General features: G+C 37.5%; 1 pseudogene; it reads left to right on the top strand.

The window, feature by feature from the left end:
- Positions 1-315: 315 nt before the first annotated feature.
- Positions 316-9,535, top strand: LOC137768331 (hyaluronidase-3-like; annotated as a pseudogene).
- Positions 9,536-22,837: the final 13,302 nt, after the last annotated feature.

Below are 22,837 nucleotides of genomic sequence, written 5' to 3' on the forward strand. Positions count from 1 at the left end.
TCAGAATTATAGGAAATTAAAACCAGAAGAGCTAGCAGAGAGAGTTTGCATAGCTCAAGATTTGGGTGAAAATTTTTACTTTGGTTTTTATTCACTGGATTTATTTTCACTTTTCCAGTTTAAAGAAAAAAACCTCATTTTTTCTTCCCTGTTAAGATAAAAGTATAAATTCAGCTTAAACACTACCATGAGTTTACTTGATCTGCTATTCATTGTGTAACATAAAACTAAAGGAACATTTAACTCTGTCACATATAATTTATCTTCCTCTTCTTATTTTTAAGGAGACTGCTGTGATGGTGAAAACTATGAGCCATGTGTAACCCATGGGTGGCATGGTTAGGAGTGCTGCTGCTCTAGATAGGGTTCACTCATTCAGCCCTCAAGCCAGCAATGCCTCCAGTGATCACGAAATGACCTTTTCGGACTTCCCTGGTGGCGCAGTGGTTAAGAATCCGCCTGCCAGTGCAGGGGACACGGGTTTGAGCCCTGGTCTGGGAAGATCCCACATGCCGCGGAGCAGGTAGGCCCGTACGCCACAACTACTGAGCCTGTGCTCTAGAGCTCGCGAGCCAGAACTACTGAGCCCGCGTGCCACAACTACTGAAGCCCGCGCGCCTAGAGCCCGTGCTCCGCAACAAGAGAAGCCACAGAAATGAGAAGCCTGCGCACCGCAACGAAGAGTAGCCCCTGCTCGCCGCAAATAGAGAAAGCCTGCGTGCAGCAATGAAGACCAAACACAGAGAAAAATAAATAAATTAATTAATTAATTAAAAAGAAATGACCTTTCAACATTTTCTGGGCTGCCCCAACAATGCAGTGTCAGCATTTCTTCAATGTGGATCTGAACCCTCAATTATTTAATATTATATCAAATCCTTTAGAGACTCAGAGTGGATCAACAATTGCCATACTTTATCCAAATGAATTAGGATATTCATTATCCTAATTTCTCTCCAGAGGGAAAATCCTTTAATGGAGGGATACCACAGATTATGAGCCTTTCCAAACACCTTAGGAAGACCACTGATGACACTGCAAAAGTTGTCCCTTGATGGAGGTCAGAAGGTCTTGTTGTCATTGACTGGGAAATCTGGAAGCCACAATGGGACAGAAACTGGGGCAATAAAATAATGTAAAAACACTACTCCTTAGCCTTTACCAGAAACCACCATCCTGATTGGTCAGAAATGACAGTGAAAACAGTTGCCCAAGAGGAATTTGAAACTGCTGGAAGGAGTATTATGAATGCTACTCTCACACTGGCTTTAGAAATGAGACTAAAATGTGGATTATAGGATAAATCCACAGACCTACACAGGTAAATGCCCAAGCGATGAAATTTTCTGCAATGACCAACTCCAGTGGCTATGGGAAAAAAGCAGAGCACTTTATAGTTCCATATATTTGGATAAAATATTGAAGTCAAGTTTAAAAGCTTTGAAATTTGTCCATTATCAAGTTAGAGAAGCAATGAGAATTGCTGAAATGGCTAGACATGACTATGTTTTACCAGTTTTTATTTTTTCCAGACCATTTTATTTGCATAATATTGAAGCTTTGTCACAGGTAAGAAGAAATAAGTCACACATAAAAAATGGAAATTTAGTAGAATAACGCTATAAAGTTTAGGGAAAAAATGTTTTAGGATGTTTATTTCCCCTTAAAAATAGAACGCTATTCTATTATGAAAGCTATATATTCCTTCAACTGTCAAGCCAATTCTGAAAAAGTGTCACTGACAGATGTTTACTTAGAGTTTTTAGATGATGATTCCTACCAGCTTAGCATTTAAAAGGGTTTCCTGCAGAACAGTTGTTAAGCTTAAGTTAAATCATGTAACATAGATTAATTTTGACCAGGGAGAAATTTCATGTTAAAGAAGCTCTTAATATGAAAGAGTAGCAGCAATTTTCCAAATCAAAAATATACAAAGTAGAGCTTGGGTAAATTATTAACCGAGTATATTTTCAATATATTGCATTTTTAAGTTTTAATTAGGTTACTTGAAAAATATAGATCCTGTTGATTCTATCTTTGTGAGTCTACATTGTGATCTAGTGGTGAGTGTCAAGGCACTAAAAGTGGTTTATATAAATAGATAGATATTGTTCTTAGACTTAACACAAGGTAAGAAGGACAAAGATGTGGGAATGAGCTGTTTTGGAAGATAATGAGTTTGTAGACACTTGGAAGTGTTCAAGCTTTAGTTAGATTGTCACTTAGGACATTATTATAGGGATTCAATCATTGGATGTGTGGCTAGATGAGAAAACCCTTAAATCTCCATCCATACCTGTAAACTCACAATTCTGTTATTCTAGTACCCAAAAGAGAAGCAGGGCTGTTGGATAGATAACACACAGATCACCTTCTTAAACCACTTACGTTTGAGATAAGGACACTTAAATGCAGTATCAATTCTTCCTCAAATATTTTACAATAAAATCTATTGACCCAAACACTGTTGATTAGACTTGATGTTTCCATCCTTTCAGGATTACTCAGTATTATTCAAAATGAAATGTTCATTCAATAAGTTTAGGAGGAAAAGAAACATAGCACCATGACAAAAAGTTAGAGGATCTCAGAGGTCTCTAACCCGCCTCTCACTCAGACATGGATCTTTTCTTACCTGCTTTAGCACTTTTTGATGGGGCTCTCCTTATTCCAGAAGGAAAACTGCCCTATGGGGACAGTATTAATCCCTGGAAAGTTCTTGAGTATGTTGAGTATGTTGAGTCTACTGTGCCTCTGGATAACTTCATACCACTACTAGTTCTAATTCTAACTTCTCGTGCAACACAGAGTAAATCAAATCCTTATTTCAAAAGTCAGTTCTCCAGGTATTTGAAGACATCAGTCATGCCTACCAAAGTCTTCTCAATAAGTTATTCCTCAAGTAACAGATCTCTCAAATCATGTCACTTTCTCAAATCCTTTTGGGAAAAAGACTAGGTTATATTTATTCATTCAAAAAATATTGAGTTCCTACAGTGTGTCAGATAAAATATGTTATTAATAATATTGAGTAGAAAATAATAATAATCCATGCAGATAGTTTGTCTTGATAGAAAATGAGAGAATGAGATGAGCCATATTTTAACGAAAGTCTTTTTCATAACTTTCCCATTTTTTGGTACTTTTTGATTTTGGAAGTAAATTATGGGCTAAATAAATGAGCTGTACTCCAGAAAACTAAAACTCTAGAATTACCTGAGTAATAGTATATTGAAGTGTTTTAATACTATCTTGTTGCTTTCCATGTTTCACGTATCAACAAACGGTATGGATCTTTCTCATTTATTGTCTAAATAACATTTATTATGTTATCATTATGTTCTTCATATTATAATTACGAAATCACTTAAAACCAACTCTGCTGAATATTTTCTTTCCAGTGTCTCAATTTAACTGAGAGACTTGATTTTCATTTAATGAACACAATACTAGTTAGTATAATGGAAGAATGATTTTCTTTCTTGTTTCATTACTTAGACAAATTGTGAAACACAAGTACTAGTGTTAGAAGAGACTTCATACAATGCAGAGGAGCTTTGCTGTAGCATGGGCACTTTCTCATTCTGGCTTTTGAACACTTTGCCCTTCTACTGGATCTCTGATTCTCCACTCCTTGTAGGGAAGGAAAGAATGCAGATGGTCCGTCAATCATTCCCTCTGTCTTTCATCTCTCCCTATTTCCTGCTTCTTTACTCTTGTTCTATAATCATGAATGTAACCTCCTCTGTTTCTCATCTTGGTGAATTATAATCTACTTAGTCACCCAACTTGAGAGTCACTTGGATGCCTCCCTTCTCTTTCTGTTACCCAGTAGGTAACTAAAACTTACCCATCTTAATTTCCAAATAACTGTTCAGTCTGTCCCCTCTGCTTTACAAGGACTGACCTTGCCTTTGTTGAGGCCCTCATCATTTCTCACTGAACAGTTTCCATCATCTCCTATTTGGGGGTCCCTGCCTGCCATCTTGATATCCCCCTCCAATATGATTTTTTGTGACAGCCAAAAATACCTATCAGAGTTGCAAATGGGGACTTCCCGGGTGGCACAGTGGTTAAGAATCCACCTGCCAATGCAGGGGACATGGGTTCCATCCCTGGTCCAGGAAGATCCCACATGCTGAGGAGCAACTAAGCCAATGGGCCACAACTAATGAGCCTGCACTCTGGAGCCCATGAGCCACAACTACTGAACCCCTGCGCCACAGCTACTGAAGCCCACACACCTAGAGCCTGTGCTCCACAACAAGAGAAGCCACCACAATGAGAAACTCACGTACCACAATGAAGAGTAGCCCCCCCTCGCCACAACAAGAAAAAGCCTGGGTGCGGCAACGAAGACCCAACACAGCCAAAAATAAGTAAGTAAAATAGGTAAATTTATTTTTAAAAAAAAGTTGCAAATGTGTGGCCTTCCAGTACTAAAACTTTCTTGTAGTTAAACACTAGGACTTTAAAATACCGTAATAAAATAAAATAGCATAAAAGACACTTGTATTTGGATCCTACTTATATACAATGATTCAGATGCCTTTACTTCTCCCCAAGTCCCCTGTGCTTTTTATCATAAGAGTCACTGGCACTTCTCTGGATGGATCATGCTTTTTCGTACATATGAGCCTCTGCCATTTTTCTTCCTTCTGGATATAAAACTCTGCTCTCTGTAGTCAATTTTATCAATTTATACTAATTTCCAAAGACCCTTCTAAAATTTCACCTCTTTTTTTTTTTTTTAAACATCTTTATTGAAGTATAATTGCCTTACAATGGTGTGTTAGCTTCTGCTTTATAACAAAGTTCACCTCTTGAAGGAAGTCTTCCCAGACTCTTCCATGCAGCATTAAGCACTTCCTCTAATCTATATATATCTTGTTGGTGCTAATATGTAATTTAATTTGTTATGCTGTAATTATATATGTCTGTCTCAATCATCACACTAAAGTACTCCCTCAAGAACAGGAACTGGAATCTATTTCATTTTTATATTCCTAGTGTCTAGAATATTGCCTGGAACATCATAAATATTTATCAGGTAAGTATCCCAGGCAGAATTACCCTTTCCAATTCTGCTCTATAGTCCTTTGTTTTAGACACAAAGATAACATTAGCAATGCGCTCTTTACCACAGTTGATGGATTGAGACTTACTGAATTGTCAATGACTAAATATGGTTGGCACAAACCACTTGTGATCCTTCTCTTTTCTAGGAGGACTTAGTACATACAATTGGTGAGAGTGCAGCATTGGGGACGGCAGGAATAATATTGTGGGAAGGATATGAATATTCTGATTCAAAGGTAAGCAGTGATTACTCCGTCAGCATCTTGGAGGTCTTCTAGATATTGATTTTTTTTTTTTAATTTTTCAGGTTGGAGACAAACGGTTGCAGATTACCTACTCACTTGACTTTAATAAAGCGCAAAGAGGACAGGCACTCACATTGAGCACTTACTCTGTACCAGCCACTGTGGCTGGTAGTAACGTGGAAAGGGCACAAGTTTTCCAATCAGACAACCCTAAGTGAGAATTCAAATTTTACATTCTAGGGGTGTAATCTTGGACAAGTTAACTAACCTCTCTGAGACTCCATTTCTCCATCTAAAAAAAAGGACTGAAATAAAACCTACTTTGCCAGAATTTTGGTAGATTAAATGATGTAATATATATGTGGCAAAGAAAGAATACTAAACTTTGAAAATAAATATTTTTTCATCCACATGGAGGATGGATTCTCCAAAAGTGATTCTTTATTTTCTGATTATCTATGATAGAAATGCTCATGGGAGGAAAAATATATTTATATAAACTTTTATTAACAATCTACTCTTGATAGAAATGCTCACATGGAATAACTCTGTTATTTTTCCACAACTGACTTTGGACATGTTCAGTTGGTGGCCTGTCACACTACCTAAGTGAAAATTCTGAAACCACAGTTTTTCCTCACTTCTAGGTATTAACAAATAGTTCAATTTTCATGTATTAAAACATCCAGTCTCATAAAATATAAAAACAGCCACATCTTTCTCGTTCGGCATTGCACGAGTCAGCGTGGTGGGGTTAGTAAGAGCAGGAGGCCTGGGGTTGAATTGCTTGGGTTCCAGTGTTCACATTTTGTTACCTACTAGCCATTTGACCTTGAGCAAATCTCTACAATTTCTTTATCTGTAAAATGGGGCGAATAATAGTATCTATCTCATAGGGCTGTTATGAGAATTACATTATTCATACATGTAAAGCACTTAAAACAGTACCTGGCACATGGTAAGTGCCATATAGGTGGTGGTTTTTATTATCCAGGTTAAAACTTCTTGCTTCTCCTCCCCACACCCCAAGCCTGGGTCTCAGTTATGGGGAAGAGGAGTACCATCAATTTCATTGCTCATTTGCTTCAAGGATGGGTAAGGAGACTAGGGTGGAGATGAGACAGCTGGGCAAGGTAATTTTTATTTATTTGGTGACATCTATAATTATTGTTGTCTCTTGAAGACCTTCGCACATGGCTGCCATGTAGGGTCTGGCTCCTTCTTGCATGAGGGGCCCTTGAGATTTGGTTAGGGACACTCCCAACACCCATACAACTTGCACCTCCAAGCTTTTGCTCCTGAGGCATTGGAAAGAGGGAGCTGGCATATGCTGAGATGGGGAAGGCTGTCAGAGCTGCAGGTTGGGAAGAGGATCAGGAGATCAGATTGGAGTAGGTTAAGGTTGAACTGTTTGTGAGACATCCAGGTGGAGATGTCAAACAGGCAGGTGGGTGTACAGTCAGTCAGGGATAAAGCCTGGGAAATACACATTTGGGAGTTCTATTTAAGGCAGTGAGATGGGATGAGTTTATCCAGAGAGAGTATAGTTGGAGAAGAGAAAGGGTCCAAGAACTAAGCCTAGGGCACTCCAGGGTTAAGACGTAGGGAAGTTGAGCAGGAGCTAGTAAAGGAGATTAAGAAGGAGCATTCAGTGATATAGGAAAAAGATAGGAAAAAACCAGGAGAGTGTGACATCCTGGAAGATGAGTGAAGAAGGAATTTCAAGGAAGAGGGCTGGGACAGAACAGGGGATGCTGCAGTTGAACTTGACTGGGTTTACCTGTGATTACAGTCTCCCCCCAGTCTTTTCTTTTCTCCCTCCTCCCTCCCCCTTTCCTTCTTTCTTTCTTCCTTCCTTCCTTCCTTACTTTCTTTCTTTCTCTCTCTCTCTTTCCCTTCCTTCCTTCCTTCCTCCCCCCTTCCATCTCCCCACTTTCTTTCTTTTTCTTCCTTTCTTTTTTATTCTATGGTTTCCTGGTTTTATTTTTTTTCCATCTGTCCTAGAAACCTCCTCAGATGCCTCAGATCAGGAGTCTTGCCCTGACTAAAAATGGCATTTGTTCCTAAATATAGTATGAGGCTGGCCTAGACTGAATATGCCTTGAACAAAAATATTACCCACAGGATTTTCAGAACTTGTAATTGCCCAAGTGATCCTTGTTCAACTGCCTGCCATTAGGTGCTTTATTCTGCCTTATGACTTTGCATTTGAACCCCTAAATCCTTATTAGATGGATTCACATTTCCGGGTCCTCTTCTCCCAGAGAAACTATCCCACTGTTTTAAATTAATTGGAGTTTTTTATGCAAAATAACTGACACGCTAGTTGAAAACACACTTTATGTTTATTGAATCTGCTAGGATTTTCCCATGGTCCTTCCTTTATGGATCAAGGCAGGCACTGATGAAGATTCTAGCCAGATTATTCTGGGTTAGCTGATGATGTCATTTCAATTAGGCTAGCCCATCCTAGCCGCACACTGTGATCATCCATAGGTGGAAATGTGTCCTAGTGTTAAAGCCCCAAATTGTGGACACATCAATGGCACCCAACCGTAGACTTGTGGGAAGACAACTTTACTTTCTATATGCTATACAAGTGACTCAGGCATTTGGTTGTAAATAATGATCTTTTATAGACTCTCCTACAACCCAACTGATGAATAAATAATGGATGATATATTTATACCATGAAACTGAATCACAGCTAAATTTTTTTTTTAAAAAGGCTACATGTATGAACATGGGGGAAAAAATCTCAAGAATGTAGTTTGAAAAGCAAGTTGTATGTAATAAAATATCCCCAATAATATAAATTTATATAAAAATTTTAAAACACACTGGGACTTCCCTGGTGGTGCAGTGGTTGGGAATCCGCCTGCCAATGCAGGGGACACAGGTTCGATCCCTGGTCTGGGAGGATCGCACATACTGCGGAGCAACTAAGCCCGTGCGCCACAACTACTGAGCCTGCGCTCTAGAGCCCGTGAGCCACAACTACTGGGCCCACGTGTCACAACTACTGAAGCCTGCGCGCCCTAGAGCCCGTGCTCCGCAGCAAGAGAGGCCACCACAATGAGAGGCCCGCGTACTGCAGTGAGCAGTGGCCTCCGCTCGTCACAGCGGGGGGGAGCCCGCACGCGATGGCGAAGACCCAACGCAGACAAAAATAAACAATTAATTAAAGAAAAAAGAAAAGTATAAAAAAATAAAAAACGCAAAATAATATTACATATTGTTCATAATTACATTTATATGTAGTAAAGTTATAAAGACATGAATGCAAGGACTACGCCCTGCCCCCAACTTCAGGAGGACGGTTATCTCTGCAGAGGTAAGAAGAGGAATGGGAGAACTTGGCAGTCTTAGAAAAATCTGACCTGATATTAACATAGATGGAGTATCAGTGTCAAAATTGTTTCACAATTAAATTTAAATTTTTTTAAAAAACCCACGTTAATGATTTTCTTTGTAAAGTGTTACTACAAATATCTCTTTAAGGATAGTCTCTAGTGGAAAAATGTGGAATCATCTTCCCCTGAAAATGGTATGAAATTGGTTCGTTGGCGTATTCCTAATCAAAGGCATGGATCATCACTTATGGGACTTTAGAAGGGCTTAGTCTATCATTTAAATGATTAATCACTGAAGCACTCTTTCTTCCCAGCCTTACCAGATATAAAAGTCAGGTATTAACAAATACCACCTGGATAATGGAATCACATTTTGAAAGTGATCTAAATAGATCTCTGTTTTTCCTACAGGAGACCTGCTTGTCTGTGCAAAAATTTATTCAAGGGCCATTGGGCCATTATGCTGTTAACGTGACAACTGCAGCCAAACCCTGCAGTCAAAGTCTATGTCACAATACTGGAAGATGTGTTCGAAAAGCACCTGAATCCTCCTCCTATCTGCATATGCCTGAAAGTCGCAGTAAGAAATATGTCCTAAGTAAGAGCTTGAGAGCCATCATTTCTCCAGCCAATAAACTGAAGACAATAAAGGACATGAAGGATGGGTTTGTGTGTCACTGCTGTCATGGCTGGCATGGAGAGTCTTGCCAGCAACATTCTTCGGATGTCTTGAGAGGGAAGGATAAGGCTCCTATGGCTAACTTTAAATTATCAGTTTTTCTCAGCATGACCTTCTCTGTGATTCTGTTGATTTTTTTTACCCCTTACGACAACGTCAATTTTTCCTTGAAATACTGAAGGGTAGGAGATGCTGATTTTTTTTCTTTAACTTCAGTCTACTTCTAAAATATCTGTTGGCTTTAAAGTAAAATAAATAAATAAATAAAGGGTATTCATTGGCTCCATAGAGCCATTAGATAGAGCAATTATTTATTGGGTGCTTACCTCATGCGAGGCACTAAGGATAAGGATGTGAATGCACCGAAGTCTCTGTCCTTGGGGAGCTTAAATTATTGTGGGAAAATGAACGATCATAAATAAACAAATAACATTTATATCAAATGGTGCTAAGTGCAGTGGAGGGTAACAAAGCAGGGTAAAGGGATTAGGGAGTGTGGGAGAGCACTGGAAATTACATCTAAGGTCGTGAAATGTGGCTCCCTAATGAGAGGACCTGAAGGCCGGAGGAGCAGATCACAAACGTGTCTGAGAAGAGCATTCTTGGATTAGGGAAGAGCAAATGCAAAAGTCGTTAAGTGAGAGCAGGTTTGGAGGGTTTCAGGGCCTCAGGAAGGCCACTGTGGCTGAGGCAGGATGAAGAGTGAGCCAGGTCATTAACTGACTCTATTTGAACTAAGAGTTTGAGTGAAGGTAACTTTAAAAAAATAATTTAAGAGAAATTTCTGGAAGAAAATGGGTCAAGTAAGATGTATCTACATTTTATTATTTTTTTAAAAAATAAATATACACTTAAATTGGACAGCTACAAGAGCATCTATTATGATTCGATGTTGCTGCAATAGTTTTGAGACTCTGACTGCTAATAGCAAATTGAGAAATTTGTAATAAGGTCATGTGAGATATGGAACGTACAATAACATGGGAGCTACAGAAGGCGACCATTGTGTTATAGCTGTTTCTGCTCCAACGACTGGGAATTCCTACATGATACAAGTGACCCCAGGATACCAAGTCACGGGGCAAGAGGGAATCTATACTGAATGCTGTAGGGCTCAATTTTATCCAAAGTATCACTAGGGCTCTTAGAAATTCATTTGGCAATCATCAATATCAGAAGGTAAGCCCTATTAGAGTCCCATAAGACGGAATTTATATAGGAAATTCTTTGATGTGATACTTGCTGGTTTATTAAAGTGTACTGTATCTAAGCAATTGCCTTTGAGTTTTGAATGCATGGCAAGTCATTTGAAAAATTCATATGATGACTTGATCTGACCTAGTTGTAATCCAGATCATTTTCTTTCATAAAGATTCAAAAGAGATTATACTATTTCAAATACCGTTTCCCTCCTTAGTTTAGGGAAGATGTTTTCCTGCCTGAAACTTTCCAAATATTAGACTTTTCTTGGTACTTTATCCAGGCATATAGAACGTTGATAGGTAGATCACACTCAGATTCAAACTTCATTTGTTTGTCTATTTACTCATTTTCAGGAGAAGTAACTTTAAAGAGGCAGTGAAATATAGTAAGCTAAATTGGGGGCTATTAGTAAGTTCCCCTATTTTGTTGATATCCTGCTGCACCAAGGCTGCAATTACAGTAATTCGATTCTTGTGCCCAAGCAAGAAATGTTTTTACAACTGTTAAAAAGTTGGTGCTAAGCCATGATAAGTGAAAAAGAATAGCTCCTTCTATCCTTACAGATACAAGTTTTTCAACGATTATTATATGAGTTTTGATAAGCAGTGAATTCCAGTAAGGCAGGCAAAGGCAAATATTAATACATATTATCACCATTTTGAAGATAAAGAAAATAAGATACAGAGATATTGAGAGGTATAGTCAATTGTACCCACTAATCAGTGAATATATAAAGGATGGCATACACATCACTGCTTTCCACTGTTTAAACTAACAGTGCCTCCAAAATAGTCAAGGCATAAGAAGAAGGATTAAGGTAGATGAAAGAAAAAGGGAAAACATATGGAAAAGACATAGAAGAAAATAGGACCCCCCCAATTCTATTCCCCACAAATAATCATTTAACTTTTTCTAAATAAAAAATGTTATATTTTATTTCACTTAAATTTAATAGCAAGCAAAAGAAACTAAAACCAAAGGATGCCACATTTCTAACAACAGATACTTCAAAATTTTTGGCTTGTTAAAAAAAATCTGCTCAAGTTAAAAACAGGTTATGAAAAACATTGAATTTTTGTTATTTATTTTGACTTGCATAACTGGGTTTCCAGAGCATAATGCTTAGTAAACTGTCTCATAAAAATTCATCAATTATGTCTAATCCAAAGACAAACACATACATCTCTATTTTTCTTAAATAAAAGATCGAAATTTAAACTCCATTACTATGTTTATGATAATTCTCCAAGAGACATTAATAAAGGATACACTGTAATCAAAATATCTTATAAACACTACAAACCACTTTAGTAAATGAAACATACCTTGTAAGATGATAGGTAATACCTGTTAGAAACCCTGAGAGTGCCCATCTCGCTCCCAAATTACCTAATAATGATACTTTGTCTGTTGTCTAGGGCAGTGTTGTTTCTTACCTCCCATTAATTGTTAAAAAAAATCACAGTACCCTTTATTGGACACAAACTTTGTGATGAGATACTTGCTTTTTTCCAGTCTTGTAATTGTTCCACACCATTAACTTTTAAATCAGAAAGAATGTATGTCTTCATCTCAGTAGCAGTATGTCATAATCATACTTTCTGGTCCTTAGTAAATTCATGTCATTGTGTTTATTTGTATCTTGGAGATATTCTTTACAAAGCCTTCTAGCTTTCTCTCCTAATTTAAACTCTCATCTCCAGCTCAGGATAATTTTCTTTCATTATTTTTCATTCTCTCTGTTCATTTAAGATATTACTATTAGATGGATCTTAGCACTTCTAGATCTATACTCAGTGTTGCTTTTCTTTCATGTATTCTAAGCCTTTGTCTTTTTTGTTTTGTATTATGGATTTGCCCACTTTTTCTTCTGGAATGCTAGTTTAGTCTTCACAATATTCTGACACTCATATTTTTAATTCCAAAGAATTCTTTTCTTGTGTGTGTATGTGATCCTTGGCTATCCATTTATATTTATGAGGGAACAGAGTGATTGCAAACCGTCATAGGGATCCCCCAACCCCTGCCAACCCCCTGCCTTTGTTTGGGTATATTTACTCAACAGGACTATTATATGTTGAGTGAGAGAATGGGCTGTAGACTGTGAAAGGGGCTGAGGCACGCTGACAAGTAAGATTCCATCTGGGGCATGTGAGCAGAAAACTGGCAGGTTGGTAGGAACCCTCACAATCATCAAAGTAAGGAGAAAATTACCTTGGAAGAGGAGTGTAATTCCCTTGAGGGCTGAGCAGCCTTTTTGTGCCCTCTGTGCCCACTGGGGAGACCCAGCTATACCCAGTTCAGCACTGCTCTTGTATTGGGTCCCACAGACACTCTGAACCCTACCTGGGAAGGTCTTTCTCTATATTTCAATGTCCTGGGGTCACATGGCTCTCTTATCTGTTGTGCTCCATACTCTGGGAAGTTGAACGGTCTGACTGGCTCTGCTATACTGGAGTCAATATTTTAACTGATTGCTCAGATAATTGGTTCCCACATGCACTTGCGTTTTTTGGAGCTGTTGTCTCTGCACCTAAGGTTTTTTTCTCCAGTGGAAGGGACAGTTCATACCTCTAAAGTAAATTTCTACTGTTAAAAATTTCTGATTCAATTCAATCTATTTTCAATCTTTGAGTCATGTCACCTCTTCTTGTTTTCAGCTTTATACTGTACTTTTTCTAAGGACATGTACTGCAGATGACACAGTAAATACATGACCTCAATTTATCATCTTGAACCAGTGGTTCTAGTAGATTAGTGTATTTACTCAGGATGATGACTAAAACCCCACTAAGAGTTAATTATTCCATTATCATCAAGGATCGCACATCCTAGGAAATCTTTCCAATGTACGGGTATTTTTACCTCTACTTTCCAACTAAAGTCTCAATCAAAGTTTTCTTTCTTCCTTCTTAAGTCAGTGAATTTAAATTGGGTATTTTCAGAAACAATGGTCACTTATACCAATGTGCTTTTAAGAGAGTCTGACTTTGGTTATAAAGAGATGTAATGCCAGCCTCCAGTTTAACTTGGAGGACTGAGTCACCTCTGTAATGACATGTTTCTATGAACAGCCATAGGGCATCCTTTTGCCACTGAACCTCTGCTGTGCATCAGGTGACTAAAGGACGGGCAGCAAACAAAAGCAAAGGTAAAATAAACTTTTTGTTTTGTTTGAAAATTTTTTAAGGACTGTTTTTAGAAACATGCTTTCTCAGAGGAGTTGTTAGAAGAAAACTAGTTTTGTTTCATTTCTTGGAATACCCTGATTTCTTTTCTGGCCTAACTTATTTTATTTAGTTTCCAAATTCAGTATCTTTCAAACTGTGAACTTGCTTTTATGAACCTAACATTGTAAAAAATACATTTGTCGCTGACAGATATAACTTAAATTCCAGTTCATTTTTTATGATAAATTTGTATTTGAGGATGATTCTCACATTAATATCTATTTGAGACTTGTTTCATTTCTCTTCTGTATGAACAATTTCTCTGAAAAGCAGCTTTTTGCAGTATGTTGGGTTATCATAACCTAATACTTAATACAATAGCATCAGAAGGTATTCCTTGAAGCAGGTTAGTAAACTAACTGTAGATAAGCCATAGAACATATGGCTTTATGAGAGAGCCACAATTTTAATATTTTTTATAACTGATAGCTGTGAAGAATCCCTCAAGCTAAACTTTATATACCTAAATGGTTTTCTTTACATATAAGTGTATTTCTTTATTTGATAAAGATTTTATTTTTGCATGATCGTTAATAAAGTATATTTTAAAAGATACGTTACATAGTGATCATACCTACTGTATTGGATAGTATTAGAGGGCTGTTATTTGGAACAAGTATTGCAGTTTTTAGGTAACATATGACATTTAAAATGGTTCAGAAGATGGTTATTTTTTTGGTCATAAAATATGTTTCAAATTTTCTTTCCAAATACTAATAAAGGGACTGCATATTTAGAGATGAAAATCAGCAGGCACTTCAAATAACAAAATCAGTAATTGGGAAGAGGATGTAAACATATATATACATAAAGATAGATAGATTTAGATTTTCCAGAAAAGAAAGGACAAGTACCAAAACAATATGAGAAAGACAAATCTTAAATCATTTAATCCATTGGAGAGAGTACATCTTAAAGTCAAGAAATAGCCTAAAGATGGAGAAAAAAGCTGTCTACTTCAGTGGTTACAAACACCAAAGGTAAAGTGAAAATTTTGAAAAATTATGAGTTGAATAACGTAGCTTAGGCAATGAAACTTGATTATCTCTAACTCCTTCATGGCCAGCTCCTGAACAACGAACTTTAATCTAGAGCCATTACTAATTAAGATATTCATATTACTAATAAATACTTATATTGTAGATATACTTAAGAGAGTTTAGTCACATGATTTATTTCAGCCTTATCTGTAAATTTGAATTCAGTTTGATGACAGAAAGAAGGTTCCTTGTTGAAGTATTTATTCATAGATTCTTAATGTTTAAGTAGAGTCAGGAGCAAAGAGTTGAAAAGGTGTTAAATGGTGAAGTTAAAAAAATTTTTTAAAATAACAAGTTATAAAAAATTCATGTGCAGAGATTCAGGGTTCATGTCCTTTATAATGTTTTTGAGAATCATAATATGTACCATATTTTCTTAGCAATAAACTTCTATGGGAACCTGACTCTTTCTTGGGAAAATCTTTAGCAAATTCAGTAATTAAAGTTATAGTTATATTTACATCATCATCTATAACTACTTGTTTGTTGAAATCTAGTTCTCCTTAGGTTAGCACATACTTGATTTTTTCTACATATAATAAACTTGCAGTTGCTATGAATTTCTAACAGGAACAATCTCCAGTTGTCTTTTTCACAGAAGGAAGCTTTTCACCTAAGCATTGGTCCAATGTTCATAATAGATCCAAATGAATAAATCCCATGCTCCCTCTTATCAAGTATACTTGAAAAAAAAAATTTCACTCTTCAAGGAACACTATTTCTTAGATGCATTATATTGGGTGGTTCAAGAATTGGCTATTATCCTAGGCTGGAATTGCTCTGCCTTTATCATAGGTATCCCAGAACAACCTTGTTGCGTCCTTAGTCCAACCCAGAACCCATGACTGGAATATTTCCAAATTTTCTTACTGTATTAAGAGATTCTGTCAAGGTTACATTTGGAAACCAAAATCTATTTCAAAATATTTTCAAGTTATATGGTTTGTATAATTAAACTGCGTGGAATTAATGGTCATGAACGAGTAAACTTTTTAAGGAACTAAAAATTCATTTTATGAAAAAGCATTTACTTCACATTTATGGTTAGTATATGCTAATATAATTAATGCAGAAACTCAACTTTCTTTACTAATATCCAAGTGGAACACACCTCTCATATCATGTGAATGGGCAACCAAAGTAGAGATCAAGTATGATCTTTTTCAAATTCATACAAATTAATGATTAGTTAGCTACTATATTTGGTGTTTCAACAGTTTATTAAAATTTTTAAAAAATAAAGCGTAATTCCTTGGTTATACGATAATACATACTATTTGCTATTAAAACCTGGTGGAGCTCAGGCTGACCAGCACATTCACTTGTAACATCAAAAACTTTATCATACATCCAGCAGGTGTACCTGAAGTGGAAGCCTAGAGCCTTAGAAGGAGGTATGAGATATCTAGGTAGCTAAGCATACAAGATCCAAACCTGAAAAGTGAAGAAAAATACATGCAAACATAATTTTGCCAGCTCTTAATTTTTTATGTGCCACAGTCTTTTCAGATTGCTTAATTGTAATGGGTTTGACAGTTTATAAACAAGTTTACTGGAGGTTGACAGGGATATTTTAGGTAGGGAACACTAGTTGTAATGCCAAAGGGCACTGCAAACTCAGGCACGAATCAATTGAGTATCAGGAAGCGAGGCCATAGTGGTGAGATGTCCAGAGAGCATTCCAATTCAGAGGGATTGCCATCTTGGTTAGAAAATCTGTCTTTTGTGAAAATGTCAGCCAGAGGGCTATAAAGTTGCAGAGGGGTGTGGAGGAAGGGGTGGTGGGCAAGATTCCATCCCATATTCATAAATTTAAAAAGTGGAATTTAAGTTCACAAGTATAATTTTGAAAAACTGAGATTTCCGCTCATAGAGGATAGGCGTCAGTACTATATTTGGATATATAAAATGCTATCATTTATCATCATACCCTTGCTGCCCCCCCACAAAAGACAGTATTGTGATATGCTATAAAGGCAAATTAAAACAATATAAATAAAAATTGAATAGGCGAGACAATGAAACTTTTTCCAGTGTGCTTTTTCCAGTAACCTCTGTTTCATACTGGCTTCTGTTATATTGCACTGAGATCTCCTTATGTTGTGTTGTAAACACACCAGGGTAGTTGGATAGAACTCAAAGAAAGAAATATGATTTGAGAAAGGGTTTATAATAGGGAATTATAAGGAAGAATAAAAAATAAAAATAATGCCATAAACATTGAAGAATTAAAAAAAAAAAGTCAGAAGTTAATTTCTGTCAAAAAGGTACTATTGGATAAAATACACTGGAATTGAAGTGCTTAAGAAAACACAAGAAAAAATGATCTGAAGTTGAATGGGTAAAATGCAACTTCCTAAGTTATTTAAAATTAGTTGGATAAATCACCAAAATTAATGTATAGGCAAGGAAATAAAAAGAATGATCAAAGCATCTTTTTCATATCAAATCCCTCCAAATGCTTTTATCGTTATAGCTAGAGCTTTGCATTGTTTACAATCAGAGAAGGCCTATTACCCTACAACATATTTTTCCACTTGTAATAAATAATGTAGTGGTATTGTGCACTGCCTTTTGTGGTGCATAATAACACTAATCAATTTCTGTAGGCCTATCTTCTGTGTTCCTACTGAACATCTCCTAAACCGTTAACCACTGTTAGTTTTCCTTTACCATAGATAATTAAACAACCTATAATTAGTTCTTAATATCCACATGTCAGCATAGAGTGGTAACTTAAAGCTCTGACTGATGGTGTTTACTTCAACTACAAAAAATAAAACCTCTCTTATTTCCTGAAAAGGTCTTTTTCTTGCCATGTTGCAGAAAAGCATACCATTTTCTCAAATAACTTTATAAAAAAATGATCTTTGTAATAAAATCAACTCAGATGTTACCTTGTTTAGGAAGCCATGCCAGATTTCTTATAGTCAGAATCAATGTACATCTTCTTTCTTTTCCAAAGAACTTTATTCATTTTTTTTTAATTTGAGTAATGGTTTTGGATAGCTGCTACATCAACATAATACAAAATCCCAACAGAAGTTTCCTCCCCCCCAAATCTCATCCTACCCCTGCCGTTTCTCTCCCTCAGCCACAAGTTCCTCTTCCTGTAGGCAAGTAATGTAATCAAGTATTCTTCCAGAGATATTCCTTAGTGCACAGATCACATATTTACACATATATATTACGTATATACACATACTTATATATATATATATATATATATATATGTATCCCTTTCTCAGAAAAATAATGGCAGCATTCTATATATATCTAGCTTTTTAAGAATTTTAAGTATATATACAGACATATACATAAAACAAATATATACCTTAAAGAATAATTATGATATCTGGTGAATATCCATATCAACATGGAGAGGCAACCTCATTCTTTGTTACAGCTGCATAGTATTCCATTGTGTGGAAAGCCATGCTTTATTTCACCAGTCCCTTAATGACAGACATTTGTTTCCAACTTGGAAATGATAGGCAATGCTGCAATGAATAACACAGAAGCAGAATTTCCAGGTGAAAGGTTTTGTGCATTTGTCATTCAGATAAAAATTTTCAGCCTCTGTTTCCACCAGGAATGCACCATCATTCTTTATTCTTTCTTCATTACAGGGAGTTTGGAGCCAGTGCTTGCACATTTCATCTTGCTCAAATTTCCTACCTTGCTAAAATATGTATGCTCGTACAGAGGAATGGGTGCTGTTAACAAAACCAGGACAACCCTAGATTCCAAGCCATTCCTGTCAGGACAAAGGCAGAAATTGAAATTAAGACATGCTTAATTAAGAGAAAACAATGTGACCTGGCCACAACGTTTTTCCTCTCAAGTGCCTGCCCTGCCACTCCAGTCTGTACCCTGACATTCAGATCTGGTATCTAGAGAACCCAGATCAAACTCTCCTATTTAAATATCCTTGTAGTCCTTAAGCCTGAGGTTTGGCCTCACCACCACCCACCCCCAGCTTCCTAGTTTCTGTCTGCTTACCTTGCCTGGTATCCCAGCTCTTCTGGTCAATGGCTTGGGTCATATTATGGGAATAGAGGGTGTTTTAAGTTATAATCTTGACTATGGACATTGAAAAAAACCTTAGTAACATTTCACAGACCACTAGATGGTTTTACAGTTCAAAAACTTCAAGTAGAAAACTGAGGATTCAAATCAACCTAATGTTATTTTAAGGAGCTTAGTTAAAAATGGTTTGACAGAGGGAACATTTTATTCAAAATGTGGTTCTAAGACTTTGTGTGCTTTTCCTAGAAGCTGTTGATCTTGGCTGCAAGAAATTTCAAGTCTTAAAGGAGAAGTAATACTTTCTGACAAAGACTAAGTATATACGCTTATGTAAAGACAATTATATTCTCTTTGAGGTTTTAAAATGCTCTTGCTTCATAAAAAATGTGGCCTTTCACACTGAAGAGTGAATTTCCCATTAGCACAAGCAACGCTGAAATAGTCATTTTTCTATACTTACAAAACTTAAGCTCATTTTTAGGAAGGGAAGCCGTTTTGTACAAACAAGATAGTCCAGTAGTTCTAAAATTTGTTCAGATGGAGGGACATCGGTGTTCTTTGATTATGACGTGAAATAGAGTTATAATAAAATTCAGTACCTAATGATGAATTGTGGAACTTACACAAATCTTATCATATAGTATATTATATTGTAAACCAATAGGCATCAAGTTTTTAAGAAAAGTGTATGGGAAAAACTCTATCCATTAAAATATATTTTTTCTTCTGCTGGAACACTTAGGGCCAGCTTTTACAATATTGATATTTCATGAGAGAAGAACTTAAGAACCATCAGGATAAGACACTGATTAACAGTCAGACTAAGGTAATGACATTCTTCAGATAAAAAAATGGAAGCCTATTATTGGCCTTTTCTCTAATAAGCTTTTATGAGAAAGAAGGTTAACAATTATTTCTAAAGAGTTGAGTTGAACTCAGCAGCTCTGCTCTATTTTCCATTTATGCATATATATTTATTATTGGCAACAAAATATCGCTTCAGTCAGTACTTTCCTTAAAGGTTTGGAAATAGAACATTGCGTTTTTAAATTTCCAATAAAAATGGGGATAATGACCTTCAGGATACCTTTTTAAACCCTTGTGGATTTAGGGGAAGACACTTGGAGTCTTAAAGGTTTTGAAAACAAATCCCAATATCACGAAAAAAAAAGAAACAGAAGAGTTGTAGACTTGGAAAATTAATTCCTTCCACTAATACATTAATATTAAGAGATGAACGTGTATGTTTTTGGGGAATATTCCCCAAAGTATTCCCTCTAATCTTCAAGATTAGTATGAATCACCATGCTGCATGAAAAAAAAAACTACATTGTATATAACAGAAGTTTAGAGTTGCAATCAAAATTAAAACAAAACTAGTAGGATTAATTTATAGATTTATAATCTTATTATTTTTCTGTGTTGGTGATTATTAAAAATATTGTGAATTTCTTCTAAATAACTGGATCGTGTCACTGTCATCTCTGTCCTGGATTATGACAAGAGCCTCCTTACAGGCTTTCTGCTGCTTCTTTCTTGTGCCCTTTCACTTTCAGTCTTGCCTCAACATAGCAGCCTAAGGAATCCAGTTAAGCCCAAATCAGACAGTGTCATTCTTCTCTCCAAACTCTCTTAACTCCTTCCCATCTCACTTAGAGTGAAAGCCATAGCTCCAACAAGGCCCTACAAGACCCTCTCTCTTACCTCTCTGTCCCTTTTACTTAGTAACTGGCTTCTTTGAAGTTCCTTAAACATGGCAGGCATGTGCCTGCCACAGGGCCTTTGCACCTGCTTTCCCCCCATGTTTCCCCAGACATCCTCCAGCCTTACTCTTTATCTGCTTCTCAGGTCACTTCTTTTCAGGTTACTGAGGCCTTCCCATCTAAAATGATCCTTGCTTAATTCTTTTCTTTGTTGTTACCACCATCCAATGTACTGTATATTTTACTCACCTTGTTTATTGTCTGTCTCCCCTGAAAGGATTTAAGCTCTGTGAGGGCAGGTGTTTACGTCTGTTTTGCTCACTACTGTATTCCTAGTACTTGGAATGGGAGCCTGATGTGTAGAAGGTGCTCAATACCTTTGCTATCACCCAGGTGCCAACTCCCCAAAGACCACCAGGAACACACCTGCAGTTCCATGAGTTGGGTAATGACATGTTGCAACAAAGGAAGACACACACCACAGGGAGCTGTGAGGTGTTCCCGTAAGATGGTGTCAGAAAGAACCTGTTACAGAATTTAGGTTTAGTTGGGTGATTTGGCAGAGGGTCTGAGAAAACAGGGATTTTCTCCAGATTGGATGTGGTCAGAAAGCAGGGGCATTTCTATGTTGGGTAAAGAACAGAAGTCAGTCATTTAGCAAGAGAGGGATGCTTGGTGTTCTGTGGGTAGCACAGTGATCTTCGTTTTATTTCTGCTCAGACACAATGAAAAAGTGGCCTTGTTTTATCTCATGTTATTATAGTCTGAGAATAAACTTGAGGTTGGCATTCTGTGAGATTGTTTATGTCTAATAGGAGAATAACATGGCCTGGCTGTGAGTGCTGTCAGCTTCTGAAATTGGGGTGGGGGGGGGTGATTTTTTTTAATGCATCACAAGCAAGTAAACTTTGGGGAGGAAGGAGTGAGAGGGGAAATAGGAATAAGCAGGGGACAGAGACTTCTCTGCAGACTCTTGTATCTGTACATGAAGGGCCTCCTCCCCCAAGGGGACCCCTTATCTTCCTCACCATCCTTCACCATCAGGAGGGGTAGCTGTACTGCAGTGAGGTCTGAGGCCTGCTTGATGGAAGGCAGTCCCCAACTTCCTGTTGTTGGTGTCACGTTCTCTTCTCAGTGGGTGAAGAAGTCCAGAACTGTGAAGCCAAGGTCAAAGCAGTGGTGGCCAAGCCTTCCTCACTGTGGCTCTTGCTTCCACCAGGGGAGGTTCTGAGGCGAAATCTACCTCCCTTTACCCTCTGGCTTTCACGGATGTGTCACTTTGCTGGGAATCTTTTATCCAGGGCCCTTCAAAACGTCTTCATGGAAGTTTCCCAGTTGGAGGAAGGGAACTAGTCCTTCATATATGTTCTCAGAACAAACCTAAGAAGAGAAAACTGGGTGATAAAATTTAGGGGAAAAATTCAGATTGAACTCCTCACCATCCCCACCCCCAATATCCTGCCAATTCTTCCTAATATCCCACTAATTCGAGATTTCTTTAAAAAAGCAAAACTTCCTGGAAAGATTATGAGAGTGGGGAAGGGAAAAAGACAAGGAAAGTGCTACTGGTGACTCATGGTTAAGTGTGGATAATTCACAGATTGTTATGCTGTGACAACTAGTCAAGATACAGGTAGAGCTTGGCAGTGGGGATTTTGATGGCCTGGGTAGGATGAGGGAAAGGGGTTTAGAGGGATTCTGAAGCCAATGGCAGGCCTGGGGAGGTTCCCTGGTGAAGGAACCTTAGAGGGTGGGAGAAGCACACAGCTAATGATAGCACAGTGGGGGCAGGGGACTGAAAAGATTGTCTGGGAAGGGCCGAGCGAGGGACTCTCCTCCCAGCAAGCCATGCTTAACTAGGAGAGTGACAGAGGGGGCACCAGTGCCGGGACAAACCTGCGTGGGAAGCAGAAACCCAAGGCATACAGCAAACAGAAGACACAGGCACTGGATTTTCCTTGTTTATTTTGCCTGTGCTCGTTGTGTACCCGCGCATTTTATCAGGAGCTCTGCCTGCCCCCTGCCGTGGAAAGTGCGCCTACCATTTACTGGAGAAAGGAGAATAACAATGTTCCAGGATAGGAGAAAAGAACCACTTGGTAACTTTGTAGTAAATGAACGAGGACTTTCTGTGGCAGTGATGAGGAGGCTGACCAAAAGGGAAACAATAATCAGTGGAAAACTATGTTTTGAATAAAACCCTAAGCAGGAAGTGTTCTGGGAGAATAGATTTTTTTTGTATACATACGTAGCCTTCTCTAACATAAACTGAATTT

Source organism: Eschrichtius robustus, chromosome 8 (genome assembly GCF_028021215.1).
Source record: "Eschrichtius robustus isolate mEscRob2 chromosome 8, mEscRob2.pri, whole genome shotgun sequence".
Classification (NCBI taxonomy): domain Eukaryota; kingdom Metazoa; phylum Chordata; class Mammalia; order Artiodactyla; family Eschrichtiidae; genus Eschrichtius; species Eschrichtius robustus.